This window comes from Solanum pennellii, chromosome 3, assembly GCF_001406875.1.
Source record: "Solanum pennellii chromosome 3, SPENNV200".
In the NCBI taxonomy this organism is placed as follows: domain Eukaryota; kingdom Viridiplantae; phylum Streptophyta; class Magnoliopsida; order Solanales; family Solanaceae; genus Solanum; species Solanum pennellii.
In genome coordinates this window covers 59,841,096-59,849,886 of record NC_028639.1, presented here as the reverse complement: position 1 = coordinate 59,849,886, position 8,791 = coordinate 59,841,096, and the positions used below count along the sequence as shown (strand labels likewise).

The 8,791-nt window shown below is 37.5% G+C and overlaps 1 pseudogene; it reads right to left on the bottom strand.

Moving 5' to 3' along the window:
• Window positions 1-4,282: 4,282 nt before the first annotated feature.
• Window positions 4,283-8,279, bottom strand: LOC107014151 (annotated as a pseudogene).
• Between the last annotated feature and the right edge of the window lie 512 nt (window positions 8,280-8,791).

The following is an 8,791-nucleotide window of genomic DNA, read 5'->3' as shown; positions in this document are numbered from 1 at the left end:
GATAGAATAAACAAAATTTATTTTTGTGTATATAATTGAAGAAATCCATGTAGAAATTTCACGTAAAGAAATTAAAGATTGTATTGATAGTATTGATAGGTTGATCAATATTGATAAATTGATATGTTGATCATTATTGATGATAGTATTGATATGTTGATCAATATTTGTAGTATTGATCATATTGATGAATAATGATGTTATTGATATGTGATCAATTATTGTTGAATTGATGAATAATAATGTTAAATACATACTTCTTATATATGAGAGAATTCTAGAGTCCTAAGTTAACTATACTTATAGTCCTACTACAATACTTATTACTACTATGATAATAAAATAATTAAATCCTAATTGTGCTATAATTCTAATAGTAATCTAATCCTAGTCATAATATAATTCTAATCATAATTTAATTATAGTCGAGACATAATCATAATAAATATAATTAGTCTAATCCTAATGCAACTCTAATTCTTCAGCAGTGTTGTAACTCGTCAGTCAGCTTCGTAAGACCTGTTCCTTCGACATGGTCCAATCCTCAGCTTCCTTATTCATCAACACTTGTTGTAGACAAGTTAGTCAACTGCATTGGACCTGTTCCTTTGACATGTTCGAATCGTCAGTTTCCTTCTTCTTCAACAGTTCCCCTCAAGCTAGTGAGTAGAAGAACAGTTACTCCCAGCTTTCTTTGAATATCTAGCAAAAAAAGAAACTTTGAATATCCAGTAAAAACTTATTTTTTCAATGCTTCGGTATGTTGATGTTATGATTCTGAATATCTAGCAAAAAAAAAAAACTTTGAATACCCAGCAAAAATTTGTTTTGTTAATGCTTCGATATATGGATGTTGTCGTTTCATCTTCCCCTACCTTTTTGAGCATATAATACCATGTTATGGTTTAGGTATTACACTTTTTTTTCTCTTCCCTTATATCAAAGCCTGTGAGAGCATTAAATTGATTAAGGGTGGATATCGTGCCTTATCTAAACCTCTAGCAAAATTGCTTTGTTGCTTGAATATATGTTTTTTTTAAAAAAGATTTTCCATATCTCCTTGGCAGTTGAGTAGCCCACAATTAGTTGCGTACTTTCTCCGGTCAAGGTGTTTGAGATTCAACTCCTTAGTAACACATATTTTTTCTTCCAATCATCAATAGTGCCACTATCTTTTGCATCCTTCTTAGCCGCTACAACTTTCAGCATTTGTCCGGTGGAACAACTACTTTTACTTGGTTCATTCTTTGTGATATTAATAAATTGGATATGTGTGTCCTCTTTATGATATAGGTTGTTGGCTTAAGTTTAATGGAGAAAGCAACAATTATTTGGTGAAGTAAGGAGGTTGACATGGTTTTTTGTAGAATGAATCATTGCAATATGTGGATTTTGTTTTTCGTTCATTTTTTTTTATGATCAATACACAGAGAGTGGAAGAGCTTTAAGCTCTGATACCATGAAGAAATTCATGTAGAAATCTCACGTAGAAAAATCAAGAATTGTATTGATAGGATTAATAGGTTGATCAATATTGGTAAATTGATTTGTTGATCATTATTGATAGTATTTATATGTTAATCAATATTTGTAATATTGATCATATTGATGAATAATGATGTTATTGATATGTGATCAATTATTGATGATTTGATGAATAATAATGTTAAGTACATACTTTTTATATAGGAGAGAATTCTAGAGTCCTAAGTTAACTATAGTTATAGTCCTACTACAATACTTATTACTACTATAATAATAAAATACTTAAATCCTAATTGTGGTATAATTCTAATAGTAATCTAATCCTAGTCATAATATAATTCTAATCATAATTTAATTATAGTCGAAACATAATTTTAATAAATATAATTAGTCTAATCCTAATGCGACTCTAAATCTTCAGCAGTGTAGTAACTCGTCAATCAGCTTCGTAGGACCTATTCCTTCGACATGGTCCAATCCTCAGCTTCCTTATTCATCAACATTTGTTGTAGACAAGTCAGTCAACTGCGATTGGACCTGTCCAATCGTCCGTTTCCTTCTTCTTCAACAATAATGAATATAAATTTAGAATTTGAGGTACACCTAATATACACACAAAATTGCAATCTTCATCTCAAAATAAAACCAACTTGTAACTAATATTTTGTGTATATAATTTGTATCTACAATGGCTTTATAAAATAGAAACAAAGAATACATCTCAAAAAATTATACTTAAGTTAAACGTTAAACCAATAATACACACAAAAGACATGCTTCAAGTCAAATCCATACAAAAAAAGAAGAAGTTATTTTGTGCATACAATGAGTATAAATCTAGAATTCCAAAGTACAATTAATATGAATGTAAAATTGCATTCTTCATACAAAAATGATACCAACTTATTATTATTATTTTGTGTATATAATTTGTATGTACAATAGTGTGTATAACACATAAACAAAAAAATATTTAAAAAATTCATACTTAATGTACACCAATAATAAACGCAGATGACATGCTTCATGTCAAATTCATACAAAAAATTAAAGTTATTTTGTGTATACAATGAGTATAAATTTAGAATTCCAAGATAATTACTATGAATGTAAAATTGCAATCTTCATACCAAATTCAAACCAACTTATAACTAATATTTTGTGTATATAATCTATATGTAAATAGACTCCAATTGTTCAATATATAGTATAAATAACAAATATTGAAGAAAATCATCTCAATTATAAATCACTTGTGAAGTTTGTTTTTCTTTACTTCTTCGATCTTTTATGTTGTACTTTTGTACAAAGTTGGAGTATGAGTTGTCCGCCATGGAGAATGTGAAAATTCTTTTGATTTGTAGATTTGATTTCAAGGCAACATTAACATAGCCATTAATTTTCTTGATCAATTTTCTTCTTTCCGTACTACTTATATTCTTCACCAATGTGTATGTGAATGCATGCAATTCAACGGTTGATCGATTCCTCAACCAAAAACTATTCTCTTCAACAACTATGAGGCAGATCTAATGAGTTAATATCTTAAAAAATCATTCAATTAAAGAAAATTATTGTAATGACCCAAAAGCTCCTCTTTAGAATTTTTGAATATTTGTTTAACTTAAGTTAATTAATCGATAGTTTATGGGCTAAAGTGATAATTTATTTAAGACCCTATACCCTTTAGCTTATATTTAATAAAAATAAGTGAGTAAAATTTATCACTTTTAATACACAATTTATAATAAAGTCCCTAAGTCTTGATGCCAATTAATATTCCAACTCTCATATTTATCAAATTCAAGAAAAAGGTTAAGAGTACAACCTTAATTGCTTTTATATAATATAATTCATTTGATATTTAATTACCTATCTCAATATATCAAAACTTAAAATTATAATGTGATAAAGAAAAAAAATACAAATAAAAATCTAACCAAATTAGTGACCGAAATAATTTGCACATTATTATCACCTTATCCTCCAAACTACCCTATCATAAGGCCATTGATGGAAACTACATGTCATAGTTCTCCACTAACATCTTTATATATATATATATATATACTATTATTCTGAAACAATTTCCAACTTTCCAGATTGTTATCTAACCCACTTCACATATCTATTCAATTCTCCTTTCCTCACATTTTGTTTATCTTATAATTCAATTGTCAACATAATATAATAATCATAACAATAATAATAAAGAATTTGGAGAAACACTAAAATCAACCTACATACTAACATGTATATAAATTCAAGGCAGTAACATCATTCATCTTTTAGGAACAATTTACAACCCTTTTGATGTGAGCCAAACACCCCACTATCACCTTATGACTACTTATAACTATTTTAATAATTAGACCAAACAATTACGCACTAAAACTTGTCCCCCAATTTCCAAGAAGTCACGTGTAACAACAATAACTTTGAAAAGCAATATGCTAATCTTTATCCTCACCTTAGAAAACATATGAATTGCCTCATGAATTACCAGTCATTACGAAATTGAAAAGTTCCAATTTGAAATCTCACCTGGATGCAGTTTGCAATTTGCGATGCCGAACCCTTGTTCGCTCCTTTCTCCCCCTTTTACTTCTTATCTCAATTAATTGTGTATTAAAAGTGATAAATTTTACTCACTTATTTTTATTAAATATAGGCTAAATGGTATAGGGTCTTAAATAAATTATCACTTTAGCCCATAAACTATCGATTAATTAACTTAAGTTAAACAAATATTCAAAAATTCTAAAGAGGAGCTTTTGGGTCATTACATTATCCACCACTAAAAATCATGTTCGTCCTCGAACATAGAGTAAAAGTAATTACCTGAAGCTTCAAAAAGTTGAGGATATCTGGCACGCATGTCAGACTCTGTCTCCCAAGTTGCTTCTCTTACTGAACGGTGCTTCCATTGCACCTTCACTGAAACAAGCTCTTTGGTCCTAAGCTTTCGGATTTGTCTATCCAATATAGCTATAGGCTCCTCCTCATATGTCAAGTCTGGACCCAGCTCCACAGAATCGAGTGAAATCACATGAGATTCATCCGGAATATACTTCCGAAGCATAGAGACATGGAAAACAGGATGAACTGCCAACAAACTAGGTGGCAAGGCCAACTTATAGGCCACCTCTCCCACTCGGCTCAAAATCTCAAAAGGTCCAATGAACCTAGGGCTAAGCTTGCCCTTCTTTCCAAACCTCATCACACCCTTCATGGGTGATACTCGGAGCCAAACATGATCACCCTCCATAAACACCAAGGCTCTAACTCTCCGGTCTGCATAACTCTTCTGTCGACTCTGAGCTGTCAATAATCTATACTGAATCATACGGACTTGCTCCATAGCATCTCTAAGCAAGTCTGTATCCAAAGAGTCCATCTCCGCCGAATCAAACCAACCAATGGGAGACCTACACCGTCTTCATACAACGCCTCAAATGGGGCCATCTGGATACTAGAGTGATAACTGTTATTATAGGCAAACTCCGCTAAGGGTAAATGTCGATCCCATCTATCTCCGAAATCGATCACACACGCTCAGAGCATATCTTCCAACACCTGAATTATCCGCTCAGACTGACCATCAGTCTGAGGGTGAAAGGCTGTACTCATATCTAACTGAGTACCCAGACCATGCTGTAATGCCTTCCAGAAGTGAGAAGTAAATAGTGAACCTCGATCTGATATGATAGAAATGGGAACTCCATGTAGTCGCACAATCTGACTGATATATAGCTCGGCTAACTTTTCTGCTGTATACTTCACCCGAACTGGAATGAAGTGGGCAGACTTGGTCAGCCTATCAACAACAACCCAAATAGAGTCATAACCACCCACGGTGGTAGGCAAACCCACAACAAAGTCCATGGTAATCCGCTCCCACTTCCAAGTAGGAATAGGCATCCTCTGAGATACACCCCCGGGCCGCTGGTGCTCACACTTGACCTGCTGGCAAGTCAAACACCTCGAAACAAAGTCTGAAATATACCTCTTCATCCCACACCACCAGTAATGTTGACTCAGATCATGATACATCTTCGCCGCTCCCAGATGGATGGAATACCGAGAACAATGGGCCTCCTCAAAAATCAATCTAATCAAATCGCCTGTCTTTGGCACACAAATCCTGCCTCCGATCCGTAAGACACCATCAGAATCAGGGACAGCCTCCTTAGCTTCCCCACTCAATACTTTGTCTCGAATGAGACATAATTTTTCATCATCAAACTGGTGTGCACGGATTTGCTCGACTAAAGAAGACCGAGCCTCAATAAAAGCAATCATCCCATTACTCTCTTCTGAAATCTGCAAGCGGACAAGACTGTTAGCTAATATCTGCACATCTCTAGCCAATGGTCTCTTCTCAATACTAAGCGCTGCAAGACTCCCCATGCTACGAGTCTTCCTACTCAGAGCATCGGCCACAACATTGGCCTTTCCTGGAATGGTCACATCATAGTCCTTCAGCAACTCAAGCCATCTCCGTTGCCTCAAGTTCAAATCCCTCTGGCTAAAGATATACTGAAGACTCCGATGATCAGTGAAGATCTCACAATGCACCCCATACAAATAATGACGCCATAACTTAAGTACAAATACCACAGCCGCCAACTCCAAATCATGAGTAGGGTAGTTCTTCTCATGGGATTTCAACTGCCTAGAAGCATAAGCAATCACTTTCCCCTTCTGCATCAACCCCCCACCCAAACCAACTCCTGAAGCATCACAATACACAGTAAAGTCTACACCTTCCTCAGGTAGAGTCAATACAGGAGCAGAAGTCAACAAAGTCTTGAGCTTTTGAAAGCTCTCCTCACACTCATCAGACCACTGAAAACCCACATCCTGTCGAGTTAATCTAGTCAATGGAGCTGCAATAGTAGAGAAACTCTGAACAAATCGTCGATAATAGCCTGCCAATCCCACAAAATTCCTAATCTCAGTAGGTGAAGTAGGTCGCGTCCAGCCTCTAACTGCCTCAATCTTGGGTGGATCTACTCTAATACCCTCCTTGGACACCACGTGTCCCAAGAATGTCACAGAAGTAAGCCAGAACTCACACTTTGAGAACTTGGCATACAACTTCTCTTCTCTCAACCTCTGAAGTACAATCCTCAGGTGTCGGACATGGTCCTCCTCAGTCTTGGAGTAAACCAAGATGTCATCGATGAAAACAATCACAAAAGAATCAAGGTATGGTCGAAACACCCCATTCATCATCTCCATGAATGCTGCAGGGGCATTAGTCAATCCGAAGGACATCACTAGAAACTCATAGTGCCCATACCGGGTCCGAAAAGCTGTCTTAGGGATATCTGATGCCCTAATCTTCAATTGATGATACCCAGACCTCAAATCAATCTTAGAGAACAATGATGCTCCCTGTAATTGATCAAATAAGTCATCAATACGCGAAAGAGGATACGTATTCTTCGCTGTTACTTTGTTCAACTGTCTGTAATCAATACACATCCTCATAGTCCCATCCTTTTTCTTCACAAACAATACAGGGGCACCCCAAGGTGATACACTAGGGCGAATAAAACCCTTACTCAATAAATCCTGCAACTGATCCTTCAATTCTTTCAACTCTGCTGGAGCCATACGGTATGGAGGGATAGAAATAGGCTTAGTGCCTGGCTCCAAATCAATAGCAAAATCGATATCCCTATCGGGAGGAACACCTGGAAGATCAGAAGGAAATACATCGAGAAACTCCTGAACCACGGGAACAGAGTCCATGGGAGGTGATTCAACACTAGTATCCCGAATAAACGCTAAGTAAGACAAACACCCCCTCTCCACCATTCTCTGAGCACGAATAAAAGAGATAACCTTGCTAGGATAAGAACCACTAACACTCTTCCACTAAACCCTCGAAACACCAGGCATTGCTAAAGTCACAGTCTTAGCATTACAATCAAGGACTGCGTGATAAGGAGAAAGCCAATCCATACCCAAGATAACATCAAAGTCTACCATCCCCAGAATGATTAAGTCTACCCAAGTGTCATACCCAGCCAAAGAAACAAGACAGGATCGATACACTCGATCCACCACTAAGGGCTTGCCCAAGGGTGTAGAAACACAAATAGGTACAATCATGCTATCACATATCATATCAAATTTAGCAGCAAAATACGTAGACACATAAGAGAATGTAGAACCTGGATCAAACAACACAGACGCAGGTCGATGGCATACTGGGATGATACCTGTAATAACAGCATCAGAGGTCTCCGCCTCAGGTCTCCCCGGGAAAGCATAGCAGTGGCCTCATCGTCCACCTCCAGCCTGGGTGGTAGCTCTACCCCCACTCTGCTGAGCTGCAACACCACTACTAGAAACTCTATCACCTCTACCTGACTGAACTCTGCCACGACCTCTACCCTGTGGTGCTGGTGGTCTAGTCTGGAATGAAGAATTAGGTCGAGGCCCACCACGACCTCTTTGAGAAGTACACTGCCGCATTAGATGATCGGGATCTCCACAAGTAAAACAAAATCTCTGACCTGGGAACTGCTGTGTGGACCCTGAAAACCCACTATAATTGCCTCGCCCTATAGGTCGCTGCTGTGAACCGTAGAGCCCTGACCCGGGCTATAAGAACCCCTAGATGTCTGGCCACCCTCAAATGTCGGCATAGATGCATGAATAGGTCCCCGCTGCTGAAAAGAACCACTCACTCTCTGTGATCCCCTACCTCCAGATGAGTCACCATGAAACTGACCTGATATACGGGACCTTTTCGGGTCCCCAAACTCTTCTCTCTCCATCAATTCCGCCTCTTTGGCGGCGCTCACAATGGACTGGAAAGAAGCCCCCTCCCTAGATGTCCGAAACACAGCTGACCTGATAGAGAAAGTCAATCCCCTCACAAATCTGCGGATCCTCTCTGTCTCATTTGGAATAATGGCCAACGCATGCCTAGACAACTGGCAAAAACGCGTCTCATACTCTGTAACCGATAAACCATCCTATATCAGACTCTCAAACCTCAAGCGACTCTCCTCTCTCACGCTCCATGGGATAAAACGATCTTGGAATGCACTAGCAAACTGCTCCCAAGTCACTGAAGGAGATCCAACTGGCAAACCCCCCGAATAAGTCCTCCACCAGTCTCTCGCTGGTCCATGAAGCTGGAGTGTAGCATATCGAACCCCATGTGACTCAGCTAATCCAACCACCTCTAGTAACTCTCGACAGGTAGTTAGACACTCATGAACATCCTCGCTCTTCCCATCCTGAAACTGAGGTGGGTCTATCTTTCGAAATCTCTCATATCTAC